The following is a 14062-nucleotide window of genomic DNA, read 5'->3' on the forward strand; positions in this document are numbered from 1 at the left end:
TTGTGATGGCTGTGACATAACACTAACAGAATATAACTAAATCAGTTATTCTGCCACTACTTCAAATTTTAATTGAACTTTTGATCAAACTTTAATGGATAATCTCATACCTATCTGTGAAATTCCTTGTGTTATAATTACTTTCAATACTTTAAACTATAGTTCCTACCACAGTTTTACAGTGTTCTTTTCTATATTTATTTGGATTTTTACTAAGAGAATTAACATCATAGTGTTATGATTATAATTGCATATAAAGTTTTTTGTAGCAGACCACTGATCAGCTCTAAAATCAAAGAAGTAATTAGCAATTCAAAAATGGCTTTCCAGAGAAAAGAACAAAGCAAAAGGAGCTACTAACAATCATTATGTTACAATCCAGAGGACACATGGTCTACTAGAAAGCTTCCAGTGATCACAACACTGTGACTTTGTCTCAGGACAGTGTCTTCAGATATCCAGAGGGGAAAGAACATCATCCAAAGATGTGGTGGAAACTTCAGTTAACAGAGAGATGAAGCCTTAAGAGCATGGAATATATCTACATATTGGGAAACAGACTGACACTGTGGCTGGCTATTTATAAAGGACCACTCTTTCTCCCTATGGATCAATTCTCCCCGCACAACAAACTGTGCCTTAATTATCGCTTATTTAAAATTATATTTTTATGGAGCTATGTGGTACCTGACACAGAAAAATAATCACATAAGGAAGCATTTATTTGAGGTTTAATATAAAATCATACAAATAAAATGTGTATAAACACAAATCCACATTGAGTCATAACATAGATAGCAAAGGGCAAAGTAAAAACAAAGAACATGAATTGGCAGCTATATACAGTTAGACACAATTGTGTCTTGTACACTAGAAAGTCTTTTACAAAATAATCGTCTTAGATCAACAAAAGGCCAATCTTCAATGTCATCCTGCAAAATGGATTATTTTAGCACCATCTCCTCCTGTTTTCTCCAATGTCCTCCTTTAGTATGGCTGGTGATTGTTTTAGTGATTGCCACCCCCTGGAGATGCCTTGCGATAAGTGCTCTTTTGGCCACTATAGTCTGCATACACCTGTGCATAGTCATGGTTCCTATAGCTATACCCAGCATGATCATATCTGCCATAGCCACTACAGTTTTGATCACCACCATAGGCACTATTGTAATTCCCATATCCGCGATCATAGTAGTCACTAGATCATTGATTCCAGTTATGCCTTGACCTTGGTCACAAACCCCTAGGGCCCCCTCATTCACTGGTTGCAGCAACCTGTTCTTCCTTTTTGTTTTGGTGTTGCAGCTTCTATATCTCTTTGGGTTGTGCAACTATGATTTCACACTTCCCAGAACCAATTTGATAATAATCTGCTGTCTAACAATTTCTTTACTGGATCTTCATCTATATATGTGAGAAAACAAAATCTTCTTTTATTTGTTTTTGTATCCATGGGAATTTCAATATTTTCAAACTTTCCAAAGGCTCTAATATATTCTTTAATTTGTTTTTCAGAAGTTTCTTGGCTCAATCCACCCACAAAACCCTTTTTGGGGGATTCTTTCCCTTTTTTTATTATTATACTTTAAGTTCTAGGGTACATGTGCATAACGTGCAGGTTTGTTACATAGGTATACATGTGCCATGTTGGTGTGCTGCACCCATTAACTCGTCGTTTACATTAGGTATATCTCCTAATGCTATCCCTCCCCCCTTGCCTCACCCCATGACAGGCCCCAGTGTGTGATGTTCCCCACCCTGTGTCCAAGTGTTCTCATTGTTCAATTCCCACCTATGAGTGAGAAAATGCCGTGTTTGGTTTTCTGTCCTTGTGATAGTTTGCTGAGAATGATGGTTTCCAGCTTCATCCATGTCTCTACAAAGGACATGAACTCATCATTTTTTATGGCTGCATAGTATTCCATGGTGTATATGTGCCACATTTTCTTAATCCAGTCTATCACTGATGGACATTTGGGTTGGTTCCAAGGCTTTGCTATTGTGAATAGTGCTGCAATAAACATACGTGTGCATGTGTCTTTATAGCAGCATGATTTATAATCCTTTGGGTATATACCCAGTAATGGGATGGCTGGGTCAAATGATATTTCTAGTTCTAGATCCTTGAGGAATTGCCACACGTCTTCTACAATGGTCGAACTAGTTTACAGTCCCACCAACAGTGTAAAAGTGTTCCTATTTGTCCACATCCTCTCCAGCACCTGTTGTTTCCTGACTTTTTAATGATGGCCATTCTAACTGGTGTGAGATGGTATCTCATTGTGGTTTTGATTTGCATTTCTCTGATGGCCAGTGATGATGAGCATTTTTTCATGTGTCTTTTGGCTGCATAAATGTCTTCTTTTGAGAAGTGTCTGTTCGTATCCTTCACCCACTTTTTGATGGGGTTGTTTGATTTTTTCTTGTAAATTTGTTTAAGTTCTTTGTAGATTCTGGATATTAGCCCTTTGTCAGATGAGTAGATTGCAAAAATTTTCTCCCATTCTGTAGGTTGCCTGTTCACTCTGATGGTAGTTTCTTTTGCTGTGCAGAAGCTCTTTATTTTAATTAGATCCCATTTGTCAATTTTGGCTTTTGTTGCCATTGCTTTTGGTGTTTTAGACATGAAGTCCTTGCCCATGCCTATGTCCTGAATGGTATTGCCTAGGTTTTCTTCTAGGGTTTTTACGGTTTTAGGACTAGCATTTAAGTCTTTAATCCATCTTGAATTAATTTTTGTATAAGGTGTAAGGAAGGGATCCAGTTTCAGCTTTCTACATATGGATAGTCAGTTTTCCCAGCACCATTTATTAAATAAGGATCCTTCCCCCATTGCTTGTTTTTGTGAGGTTTGTCAAAGATCAGATGATTGTAGATGTTTAGCATTATTTCTGAGGGCTCTGTTCTGTTCCATTGGTCTATATCTCTGTTTTGGTACCAGTACCATGCTGTTTTGGTTATTGTAGCCTTGTAGTATAGTTTGAAGTCAGGTGGCATGATGCCTCCAGCTTTGTTCTTTTGGCTTAGGATTGTCTTGGCAATGTGAGGTCTTTTTTGGTTCCATATGAACTTTAAAGTAGTTTTTTTCCAATTCTGTGAAGAAAGTCATTGGTAGCTTGATGGGGATGGCATTGAATCTATAAATTACCTTGGGCAGTATGGCCACTTTCACGATATTGATTCTTTCTACCCATGAGCATGGAATGTTCTTCCATTTGTTTGCATCCTCTTTTATTTCATTGAGCAGTGGTTTGTAGTTCTCCTTGAAGAGGTCCTTCACGTCCCTTGTAAGTTGGATTTTTAGGTATTTTATTCTCTTTGAAGCAATTGTGAATGGGAGTTCACTCATGATTTGGCTCTCTGTTTGTCTGTTATTGGTGTACAAGAATGCTTGTGATTTTTGTACATTGATTTTGTATCCTGAGACTTTGCTGAAGTTGCTTATCAGCTTAAGGAGATTTTGGGCTGAGATGATGGGGTTTTCTAGATATACAATCATGTCATCTGGAAACAGGGACAATTTGACTTCCTCTTTTCCTAATTGAATACCCTTTATTTCTTTCTCCTGCCCGATAGCTCTGGCCAGAACTTCCAACACTGTGTTGAATGGAGTGGTGAGAGAGGGCATCCCTGCGTTTTGCCAGTTTTCAAAGGGAATGCTTCCAGTTTTTGCCCATTCAGTATGATATTGGCTGTGGGTTTGTCATAGATAGCTCTTATTATTTTGAGATACATCCCATCAATACCTAATTTATTGAGAGTTTTTAGCATGAAGGTTGTTGAATTTTGTCAAAGGCCTTTTCTGCATCTGTTGAGATAATCATTTGGATTTGTCTTTGGTTCTGTTTATATGATGGATTACATTTATTGATTTGCATATGTTGAACCAGCCTTGCATCCCAGGGATGAAGCCCACTTGATCGTGGTGGATAAGTTTTTTGATGTGCTGCTGGATTTGGTTTGCCAGTATTTTATTGAGCATTTATGCATCAATGTTCATCAAGGATATTGGTCTGAAATTCTCTTTTGTGGTTATGTCTCTGCCAGGCTTTGGTATCAGGACGATGTTGGCTTCATAAAATGTGTTAGGGAGGATTCCCTCTTTTTCTATCGATTGGAGTAGTTTCAGAAGGAATGGTAGCAGTTCCTCCTTGTACCTCTGGTAGAATTCGGCTGTGAATCCATCAGGTCCTGGACTGTTTTTGGTTAGTAAGCTATTGATTATTGCCACAATTTCAGAACCTGTTATTGGTCTATTCAGAGATTCAACTTCTTCCTGGTTTAGTCTTGGGAGGGTATATTTGTCAAGGAATTTATCCATTTCTTCTAGATTTTCAATCGTCCTTTAGATTTGGTGTATTCCAATGTGTCCTCCTTCCCCCCCCCCACAAGTCCGGGTGTGATTCCTTTCTGTGTCCATGAACCTATGAGTGAGAACATGCGGTGTTTGGTTTTTTGTCCTTGTGATAGTTTACTGAGAATGATGTTTTCCAGTTTCATCCATGTCCCTACAAAGGACACGAACTCATCATTTTTTATGGCTGCATAGTATTCCATGGTGTATATGTGCCACATTTTCTTAATCCAGTCTATCGTTGTTGGACATTTGGGTTGGTTCCAACTCTTTGCTATTGTGAATAGTGCCGCAATAAACATACGTGTGCATGTGTCTTTATAGCAGCATGATTTATAGTCCTTTGGGTATATACCCAGTAATGGGATGGCTGGGTCAAATGGTATTTCTAGTTCGAGATCCCTGAGGAATCGCCACACTGACTTCCACAATGGTTGAACTAGTTTACAGTCCCACCAACAGTGTAAAAGTGTTCCTATTTCTCCACATCCTCTCCAGCACCTGTTGTTTCCTGATTTTTTAATGATGGCCATTCTAACTGGTGTAAGATGGTATCTCACTGTGGTTTTGATTTGCATTTCTCTGATGGCCAGTGATGATGAGCATTTCTTCATGTGTTTTCTGGCTGCATAAATGTCTTCTTTTGAGAAGTGTCTGTTCATGTCCTCTGCCCACTTTTTGATGGGGTTGTTTGTTTTTTTCTTGTAAATTTGTTTGAGTTCATTGTAGATTCTGGATATTAGCCCTTTGTCAGATGAGTAGGTTGCAAAAATTTTCTCCCATTCTGTAGGTTGCCTGTTCACTCTGATGATAGTTTCTTTTGCTGTGCAGAAGCTCTTTAGTTTAATGAGATCCCATTTGTCGATTTTGGCTTTTGTTGCCATTGCTTTTGGTGTTTTAGACATGAAGTCCTTGCCCACGCCTATGTCCTGAATGGTATTGCCTAGGTTTTCTTGTAGGATTTTAATGGTTTTAGGTCTAACATATAAGTCTTTAATCCATCTTGAATTAATTTTTGTATAAGGTGTAAGGAAGGGATCCAGTTGCAGCTTTCTACATATGGCTAGCCAGTTTTCCCAGCACCATTTATTAAATAGGGAATCCTTTCCCCATTTCTTGTTTTTGTCAGGTTTGTCAAAGATCAGATAGTTGTAGCTATGCGGCATCATTTCTGAGGGCTCTGTTCTGTTCCATTGATCTATGTCTCTGTTGTGGTACCAGTACCATGCTGTTTTGGATACTGTAGCCTTGTAGTATAGTTTAAAGTCAGGTAGCGTGATGCCTCCAGCTTTGTTCTTTTGGCTTAGGATTGACTTGGCGATGCGGGCTCTTTTTTGGTTCCATATGAACTTTAAAGTAGTTTTTTCCAATTCGGTGAAGAAAGTCATTGGTAGCTTGATGGGGATGGCATTGAATCTATAAATGACCTTGGGCAGTATGGCCATTTTCACGATATTGATTCTTCCAACCCATGAGCACGGAATGTTCTTCCATTTGTTTGTATCCTCTTTGATTTCATTGAGCAGTGGTTTGTAGTTCTCCTTGAAGAGGTCCTTCACATCCCTTGTAAGTTGGATTCCTAGGTATTTTATTCTCTTTGAAGCAATTGTGAATGGGAGTTCGCTCATGATTTGGCTCTCTGTTTGTCTGTTATTGGTGTACAAGAATGCTTGTGATTTTTGTACATTAATTTTGTATCCTGAGACTTTGCTGAAGTTGCTAATCAGCTTAAGGAGATTTCGGGCTGAGACAATGGGGTTTTCTAGATATACAATCATGTCATCTGCAAACAGGGACAATTTGACTTCCTCTTTTCCTAATTGAATGCCCTTTATTTCCTTCTCCTGCCTGATTGCTCTGGCCAGAACTTCCAGCACTATGTTGAAAAGGAGCGGTGAGAGAGGGCATCCCTGTCTTGTGCCAGTTTTCAGAGGGAATGCTTCCAGTTTTTGCCCATTCAGTATGATATTGGCTGTGGGTTTGTCATAGATAGCTCTTATTATTTTGAGATATGTCCCATCAATACCTAATTTATTGAGAGTTTTTAGCATGAAGAGATGTTGAATTTTGTCAAAGGCCTTTTCTGCATCTATTGAGATAATCATGTGGTTTTTGTCTTTGGTTCTGTTTATATGCTGGATTACATTTATTGATTTGCGTATGTTGAACCAGCCTTGCATCCCAGGGATGAAGCCCACTTGATCATGGTGGATAAGCTTTTTGATGTGCTGCTGGATTCGGTTTGCCAGTATTTTATTGAGGATTTTTGCATCAATGTTCATCAAGGATATTGGTCTGAAATTCTCTTTTTTGGTTATGTCTCTGCCAGGTTTTGGTATCAGGATGATGCTGGCTTCATAAAATGTGTTAGGGAGGATTCCCTCTTTTTCTATTGATTGGAATAGTTTCAGAAGGAATGGTACCAGTTCCTCCTTGTACCTCTGGTAGAATTCAGCTGTGAATCCATCAGGTCCTGGACTCTTTTTGGTTGGTAAGCTATTGATTATTGCCACAATTTCAGAAGCTGTTATTGGTCTATTCAGAGATTCAACTTCTTCCTGGTTTAGTCTTGGGAGGGTGTATTTGTCGAGGAATTTATCCATTTCTTCTAGGTTTTCTAGCTTATTTGCATAGAGGTGTTTGTAGTATTCTCTGATGGTAGATTGTATTTCTGTGGGATCGGTGGTGATATCCCCTTTTTTGTTTTTTATTGCATCTATTTGATTCTTCTCTCTTTTCTTCTTTATTAGTCTTGCTAGCGGTCCATCAATTTTGTTGATCTTTTCAAAAAACCAGCTCCTGGATTCATTAATTTTTTGAAGGGATTTTTGTGTCTCTATTTCCTTCAGTTCTGCTCTGATTTTAGTTATTTGTAGCCTTCTGCTAGCTTTTGAATGTGTTTGCTCTTGCTTTTCTAGTTCTTTTAATTGTGATGTTAGGGTGTCAATTTTGGATTTTTCCTGCTTTCTCTTGTGGGCATTTAGTGCTATAAATTTCCCTCTACACACTGCTTTGAATGTGTCCCAGAGATTCTGGTATGTTGTGTCTTTGTTCTCGTTGGTTTCAAAGAACATCTTTATTTCTGCCTTCATTTCATTATGTACCCAATAGTCATTCAGGAGCAGGTTGTTCAGTTTCCATGTAGTTGAGCGGTTTTGAGTGAATTTCTTAATCCTGAGTTCTAGTTTGATTGCACTGTGGTCTGAGAGACAGTTTGTTATAATTTCTGTTCTTTTACATTTGCTGAGGAGAGCTTTACTTCCAACTATGTGGTCAATTTTGGAATAGGTGTGGTGTGGTGCTGAAAAAAATGTATATTCTGATGACTTGGGGTGGAGAGTTCTGTAGATGTCTATTAGGTCCACTTTATGTAGAGCTGAGTTCAATTCCTGGATATCCTTGTTAACTTTCTGTCTCGTTGATCTGTCTAATGCTGACAGTGGGGTGTTAAAATCTCCCATTATTATTGTGTGGGAGTTTAAGTCCCTTTGTAGGTCCCTGAGGACTTGCTTTATGAATCTGGGTGCTCCTGTGTTGGGTGCATATATATTTAGGATAGTTAGCTCTTCTTGTTGAATTGATCCCTTTACCATTATGTAATGGCCTTCTTTGTCTCTTATGATCTTTGTTGGTTTAAAGTCTATTTTATCAGAGACTAGGATTGCAACCCCTGCCTTTTTTTGTTTTCCAGTTGCTTGATAGATCTTCCTCCATCCCTTTATTTTGAGTCTATGTGTGTCTCTGCACGTGAGATGGGTTTCCTGAATACAGCACACTGATGGGTCCTGACTCCTTATCCAGTTTGCTAGTCTGTGTCTTTTAATTGGAGCATTTAGCCCATTTACATTTAAAGTTAATATTGTTATGTGTGAATCTGATCCTGTCATTATGATGTTAGTTGGTTATTTTGCTCGTTATTTGATGCAGTTTCTTCCTAGCTTCGATGGTCTTTACAGTTTGGCATGTTTTTGCAGTGGCTGGTACTGGTTGTTCCTTTCCATGTTTAGTGCTTCCTTCAGGAGCTCTTTTAGAGCCGTCCTGGTGGTGACAAAATGACTTAGCATTTGCCTGTCTGTAAAGTATTTTATTTCTCCTTCACTTATTCAGCTTAGTTCGGCTGGATATGAAATTCTGGGTTGAAAATTCTTTTCTTTAACAATGTTGAATATCGGCCCCCACTCTCTTCTGGCTTGTAGAGTTTCTACCGAGAGAACAGCTGTTAGTCTGATGGGCTTCCCTTTGTGGGTAACCTGACCTTTCTCTCTGGCTGCCCTTAACATTTTTTCCTTCATTTCTACTTTGGTGAATCTGACAATTATGTGTCTTGGAGTTGCTCTTCTCGAGGAGTATCTTTGTGGCGTTCTCTGTATTTCCTGAATCTGAATGTTGGCCTGCCTTGCTAAATTGGGGGAAGTTCTCCTGGATAATATCTTGCAGAGTGTTTTCCAACTTGGTTCCATTCTCCCTGTCATTTTCAGTACACCAATCAGACGTAGGTTTGGTCTTTTCCCATAGTCCCAAATTTCTTGGAGGCTTTGTTCATTTCTTTTTATTCTTTTTTCTCTAAACTTCCCTTCTCGCTTCATTTCATTCATTTCATCTTCCATCAGCGATACCCTTTCTTCCAGTTGATCACATCTGCTACTGAGGCTTCTGCAATCTTCGCGTAGTTCTGGATACTTGGCTTTCAGCTCCATCAGCTCCTTTAAGCCCTTCTCTCTATTGGTTATTCTAGTTTTCCATTCGTCTAATTTTTTTTCAAAGTTTTTAACTTCTTTGCTGTTGTTTTGAATTTCCTCCGATAGCTCGGAGAGTTTGATCGTCTGAAGCCTTCTTCTCTCAACTCATCAAAGTCATCCTCCATCCAGCTTTGTTCCATTGCTGGTGAGGAACTGCGTTCCTTTGGAGGAGGAGAGGTGCTCTGCTTTTTAGAGTTTCCAGTTTTCCTGCTCTGTTTTTTCCCCATCTTTGTGGTTTTATCTACTTTTGGTCTTTGATGATGGTGATGTACAGATGGGTTTTTGGTGTGGATGTCCTTTCTGTTTGTTAGTTTTCCTTCTACCAGACAGGACCCTCAGCTGGAGGTCTGTTGGAGTTTAGTAGAGGTCCACTCCAGACCCTGTTTGGCTGGGTGTCAGCAGCGGTGGCTGCAGAACAGCGGATTTTCAGGAGACCACAAATTCAGCTGTCTGATAGTTCCTCTGGAAGTTTTGTCTCAGAGGAGTACCTGGCCGAGTGAGGTGTGAGTCTGTCCCTACTGGGGGGTGCCTCCCAGTTAGGCTGCTTGGGGGTCAGGGACCCACTTTAGGAGGCAGTCTGTCCGTTCTCAGATCTCCAGCTGCGTGGTGGGAGAACCACTACTCTCTTCAAAGCTGTCAGTCAGACAAGGACATTTAAGTCTGCAGAGGTTCCTGCTGAATTTTTGTTTGTCTGTGCCCTGCCCCCAGAGGTGGAGCCTACAGAGGCAGGCAGACCTCCTTGAGCTGTGGTGGGCTCCACCCAGTTCGAGTTTCCTGGCTGCTTTGTTTACCTAAGCAAGCCTGGGCAATGGCGGGCCCCCCTCCCCCAGCCTCGCTGCCGCCTTGCAGTTTGATCTCAGACTGCTGTGCTAGCAATCAGTGAGACTCCGTGGGCATAGGACCCTCCGAGCCAGGTGCGGGACACAATCTCTTAGTGTGCTGTTTTCCAGGCCTGTTGGAAAAGTGCAGTATTAGGGTGGGACTGACCAGATTTTCCAGGTGCCGTCTGTTACCCCTTTCTTTGACTAGGAAAGGGAACTCCCTGACCCCTTGCACTTCCTGAGTGAGGTAATGCCTTGCCCTGCTTCGGCTCGCGCACAGTGCGCTTCACCAACTGTCCTGCACCCACTGTTTAGCCCTCCCTAGTGAGATGAAACCGGTACCTCAAACAGAAATGTAGAAATCACCCGTCTTCTGTGTCGCTCCGGCTGGGACCTGTAGACCAGAGCTGTTCCTATTCGGCCATCTTGGCTCCACCCCCTTGAGTGAGTTTCTTAATGCTGAGTTCTAGTTTGATTGCACTGTGGTCTGAGAGACAGTTTATTATAATTTCTGTTCTTTTACATTTGCTGAGGAGTGCTTTACTTCCAACTATGTGGTCAACTTTGGAATAAGTGCTATGTGGTGCTGAAAAGAATGTATATTCTGTTGATTTGGGGTGGAGAGTTCTGTAGATGTCTATTATGTCTGCTTGGTGCAGAGCTGAGTTCTATTCCTGTATACCCTTGTTAACTTTCTGTCTCATTGATCTGTCTAATGTTGACAGTGGGGTGTTAAAGTCTCCCATTATTATTGTGTGAGAGTCTAAGTTTCTTTGTAGGTCTCTAAGAACTTGCTTTATGCATCTGGGTGCACCTGTACGGAGTGCGTATATATTTAGTGTAGTTAGCTCTTCTTGTTGAATTGATCCCTTTACCATTATGTAATGGCCTTCTTTGTCTCTTCTGATCTTTGTTGGTTTAAAGTCTGTTTTATCAGAGACTAGGATTGCCACACCTGCTTTTTTTTGTTTTCTATTTGCTTTGTAGATCTTCCTCCATCCCTTTAATTTGAGCCTATGTGTGTCTCTGCACGTGAGATGGGTCTCCTGAATACAGCACACTGATGGGTCTTGACTCTTTATCCAATTTGCCAGTCTGTGTATTTTAATTGAAGCATTTAGCCCATTTACATTTATGGTTAATATTGTTTGTGTGAATTTGATCCTGTCATTATGATGTTAGGTAGTTATTTTGCTCTTTATTTGATGCAGTTTCTTCCTAGCATCAATGGTCTTTACAATTTGGCATGTTTCTACAGTGGCTGGTACTGGTTGTTTCTTTCCATGTTTAGTGCTTCCTTTTGGAGCTCTTGTAAGACAGGCCTGGTAGTGACAAAATCTCTCAGCATTTGCTTGTCTGTAAAGGATTTTATTTCTCCTTCACTTATGAAGCTTAGTTTGGGTGGATATGAAATTCTGGGCTAAAGATTCTTTTCATTAAGAATGTTGAATATTTACCCCCACTCACTTCTGGCTTGTAGAGTTTCTGCCGAGAAATCAGCTGTTAGTCTGATGGGCTTCCCTTTGGGAGTAACCCACCCTTTCTCCCTGGCTGCCCTTAACATTTCCACCTTGGTGAATCTGACCATTATGTGTCCTGGAGTTCCTCTTCTTGAGGAGTATCTTTGTGGCATTCTCTGTATTTCCTGAATTTGAATGTTGGCCTCCCTTGCTAGGTTGGGGAAGTTCTCCTGGATAATATCCTGCAGAGTGTTTTCCAGCTTGGTTCCATTCTTCCTGTCACTTTCAGGTACACCAATCAAATGTAGATTTGGTCTTTTCACGTAGTCCCATATTTCTTTTAGGCTATGTTCATTTCTTTTTACTCTTTTTTTGCCAAACTTCTCTTCTCGCTTCATTTCATTCATTTGATCTTCAATCACTGAAACCCTTTCTTCCAGGTGATGGAATCGGCTACTGAATCTTGTGCATGTGTCATGTAGTTCTCATACCATGGTTTTCAGCTGCATTTGGTCATTTAAGGACTTCTCTACACTGGTTATTGTAGTTAGCCATTCGTCTAATCTTTTTTCTAGGTTTTTAGCTTCTTTGCAATGGGCTCAAACATCCTCCTTTACCTCGGAGAAGTTTGATGGTCTGAAGCCTTCTTCTCTCTACTCGTCAAAGTCATTCTCCTTCCAGCTTTGTTTCATTGCTGGTGAGGAGCTGCGTTCCTTTGGAGGAGAAGAGGCACTCTGATTTTTCGAATTTTCAGCTTTTCTGCCCTGGTTTCTCCCCATCTTTGTGGTTTTATCTACGTTTCGTCTTTGATGATGGTGACATACAGATGGGGTTTTGGTGTGGATGTCCTGTTTGTTAGTTTTCCTTCTAACAGTCAGGACCCTGAGCTGCAGGTCTATTGAAGTTTGCTGGAGGTCCACCTCAGACCCTGTTTGCCTGGGTATCACCACCGGAGGCTGCAAAACAGTGAATATTGCAGAACAGGACATGCTCCTGCCTGATCCTTCCTCTGGAAGCTTTATCTAAGAGGGTCACCCGGCCGTGGAGGTGTCAGTCGGCCCCTACTGGGGCTTTTTGGACAGTGGGTACAGGACAGTGTTTGCAGCCCACTGAGCCAGAGCCGATGCAGGGCTTGGCATCACCTCACCTGGGAAGTGCAAGGGGTCAGGGAATTCCCTTTCCTAGCCAAGGGAAGCTGTGACAGATGACACCTGGAAAATTGGGTCACTCCCACCCTAATACTGCACTTTTCCAATGGTCTTAGCAAACGGCACGCCAGGAGATTATATCCCATGCCTGGCTTGGAGGGTCCCAGGCCCAGGGAGCCTTGCTCATTGCTAGCACAACAGTCTGAGATGGAACTGCAAGGCAGCAGGGAGGCTGGGGGAGGTGTGCCCGCCAGCTGAGGCTTGAATAGGTAAATAAATAGGGAAGCTTGAACTGGGTGGAGCCCACCACAGCTCAAGAAGGCCCGCCTGCCTCTGTAGACTCCGCCTCTGGGGGCAGGGCGTAGCTGAACAAAAGGCAGCAGAAACTTCTGCAGACTTAAATGTCCCTGGTCTGACAGCTTTGAGGAGAGTAGTGGTTCTCTCAGCACGGAGATTCTTTCCCTTTTAAAGCTTTGGTTCTCTTGGAGTCTATCAATTTGCCATCCAGTTTGTGTTCTTTCAGTTCCAAAGCCTTATCAACACTAGCAGCATCTCTGAAAAGCACAAATCCAAATCCCTTTATCTCCCAGTGATTGGATGTGTGTTAATTGTGCAGTCTACAACTTCCCCAAATTAAGTATTCAATCACATCTTTTTTGCTTTTATCCCAGCTCAAACCTCTAATACACATTTTACTATCATCTTCCTCATTCTTGCTTGCATTCATCTTGGGTCCCTCTGTGAATTCTATAGCTGTGTTTGTTCATGTCCTCCATAGTGGAGGAGTTGTCAGCAGAGAGGTACTGGCATGCAGTCTGGGTTGCTGCGGTAGTGATATCAGATCGAGTATTTCTGTATTTAATATGGTTAAAAGATTCACCTCCTGGTTCCAGTTTTTCTTTCTAGGGGTGGGGAAATTTTTCTTTCTAGGGGTGGGGAAAGGCCTACTTTCAAAATATTTCAGCTTTCAACTGTATAGATTGTATATTTTCACAAAGGAGGGGATGGTTATCCAGTTTCTAATGAGGGAAATGGGATTGTAGAGGTAGTTCTGACATCTATCCCCTTTCTCACACATACTCCTGATTACCATAGACTTAAGTAGTCAATGTATTTTTATTGTTTGGCTTAGCTACCTTATATTATCTCATATGTTCCTAGCTCTATGTTTAGTGCTTTAGAGTATTACTAATCTCCAAAACAAGCATGCAAACATTACTAATCCTATTTTACAAATTAAAAAATTGAGACCCAGAGAAATTAAGCAAATTGTTCAAAGCCATAGTTAGTAAGTGGCAAGGCCAGGATCTCTGAAGCACCAAAACCAACATATACCCTGCCTACTACTTCTTCACGAGCTAATTCCTGGTTTTGTCGTGGAAAATTGAGAGTTGACTTCACATTTGGCTGTTTCTTGGTCTTTGTGACATAAAACTCAATCACAAAACTAACTTGTAAAAAAGGTTTTTTAAAACTTCAGTGACTCATTCTTAATATAACCTTTCCATAGTAATTAAATTTTCATAGAGCTATTTGATGA

The 14062-nt window shown here is 40.8% G+C and overlaps 1 protein-coding gene and 1 pseudogene across 7 annotated transcripts in view; one reads left to right on the forward strand and one right to left on the reverse strand.

Annotated features, from left to right (window-relative positions):
• Positions 1-14062, forward strand: part of CCDC148 (coiled-coil domain containing 148) — a 308291-nt gene that overhangs the window by 31761 nt on the left and 262468 nt on the right. The gene's annotated exons all lie outside the window — the stretch shown is intronic.
• LOC116810774 (heterogeneous nuclear ribonucleoprotein D-like) lies at positions 1309-13298 on the reverse strand (annotated as a pseudogene).

Source organism: Hylobates moloch, unplaced genomic scaffold, assembly GCF_009828535.3.
Source record: "Hylobates moloch isolate HMO894 unplaced genomic scaffold, HMol_V3 SCAFFOLD_1, whole genome shotgun sequence".
NCBI classification, from domain to species: Eukaryota; Metazoa; Chordata; class Mammalia; order Primates; family Hylobatidae; genus Hylobates; species Hylobates moloch.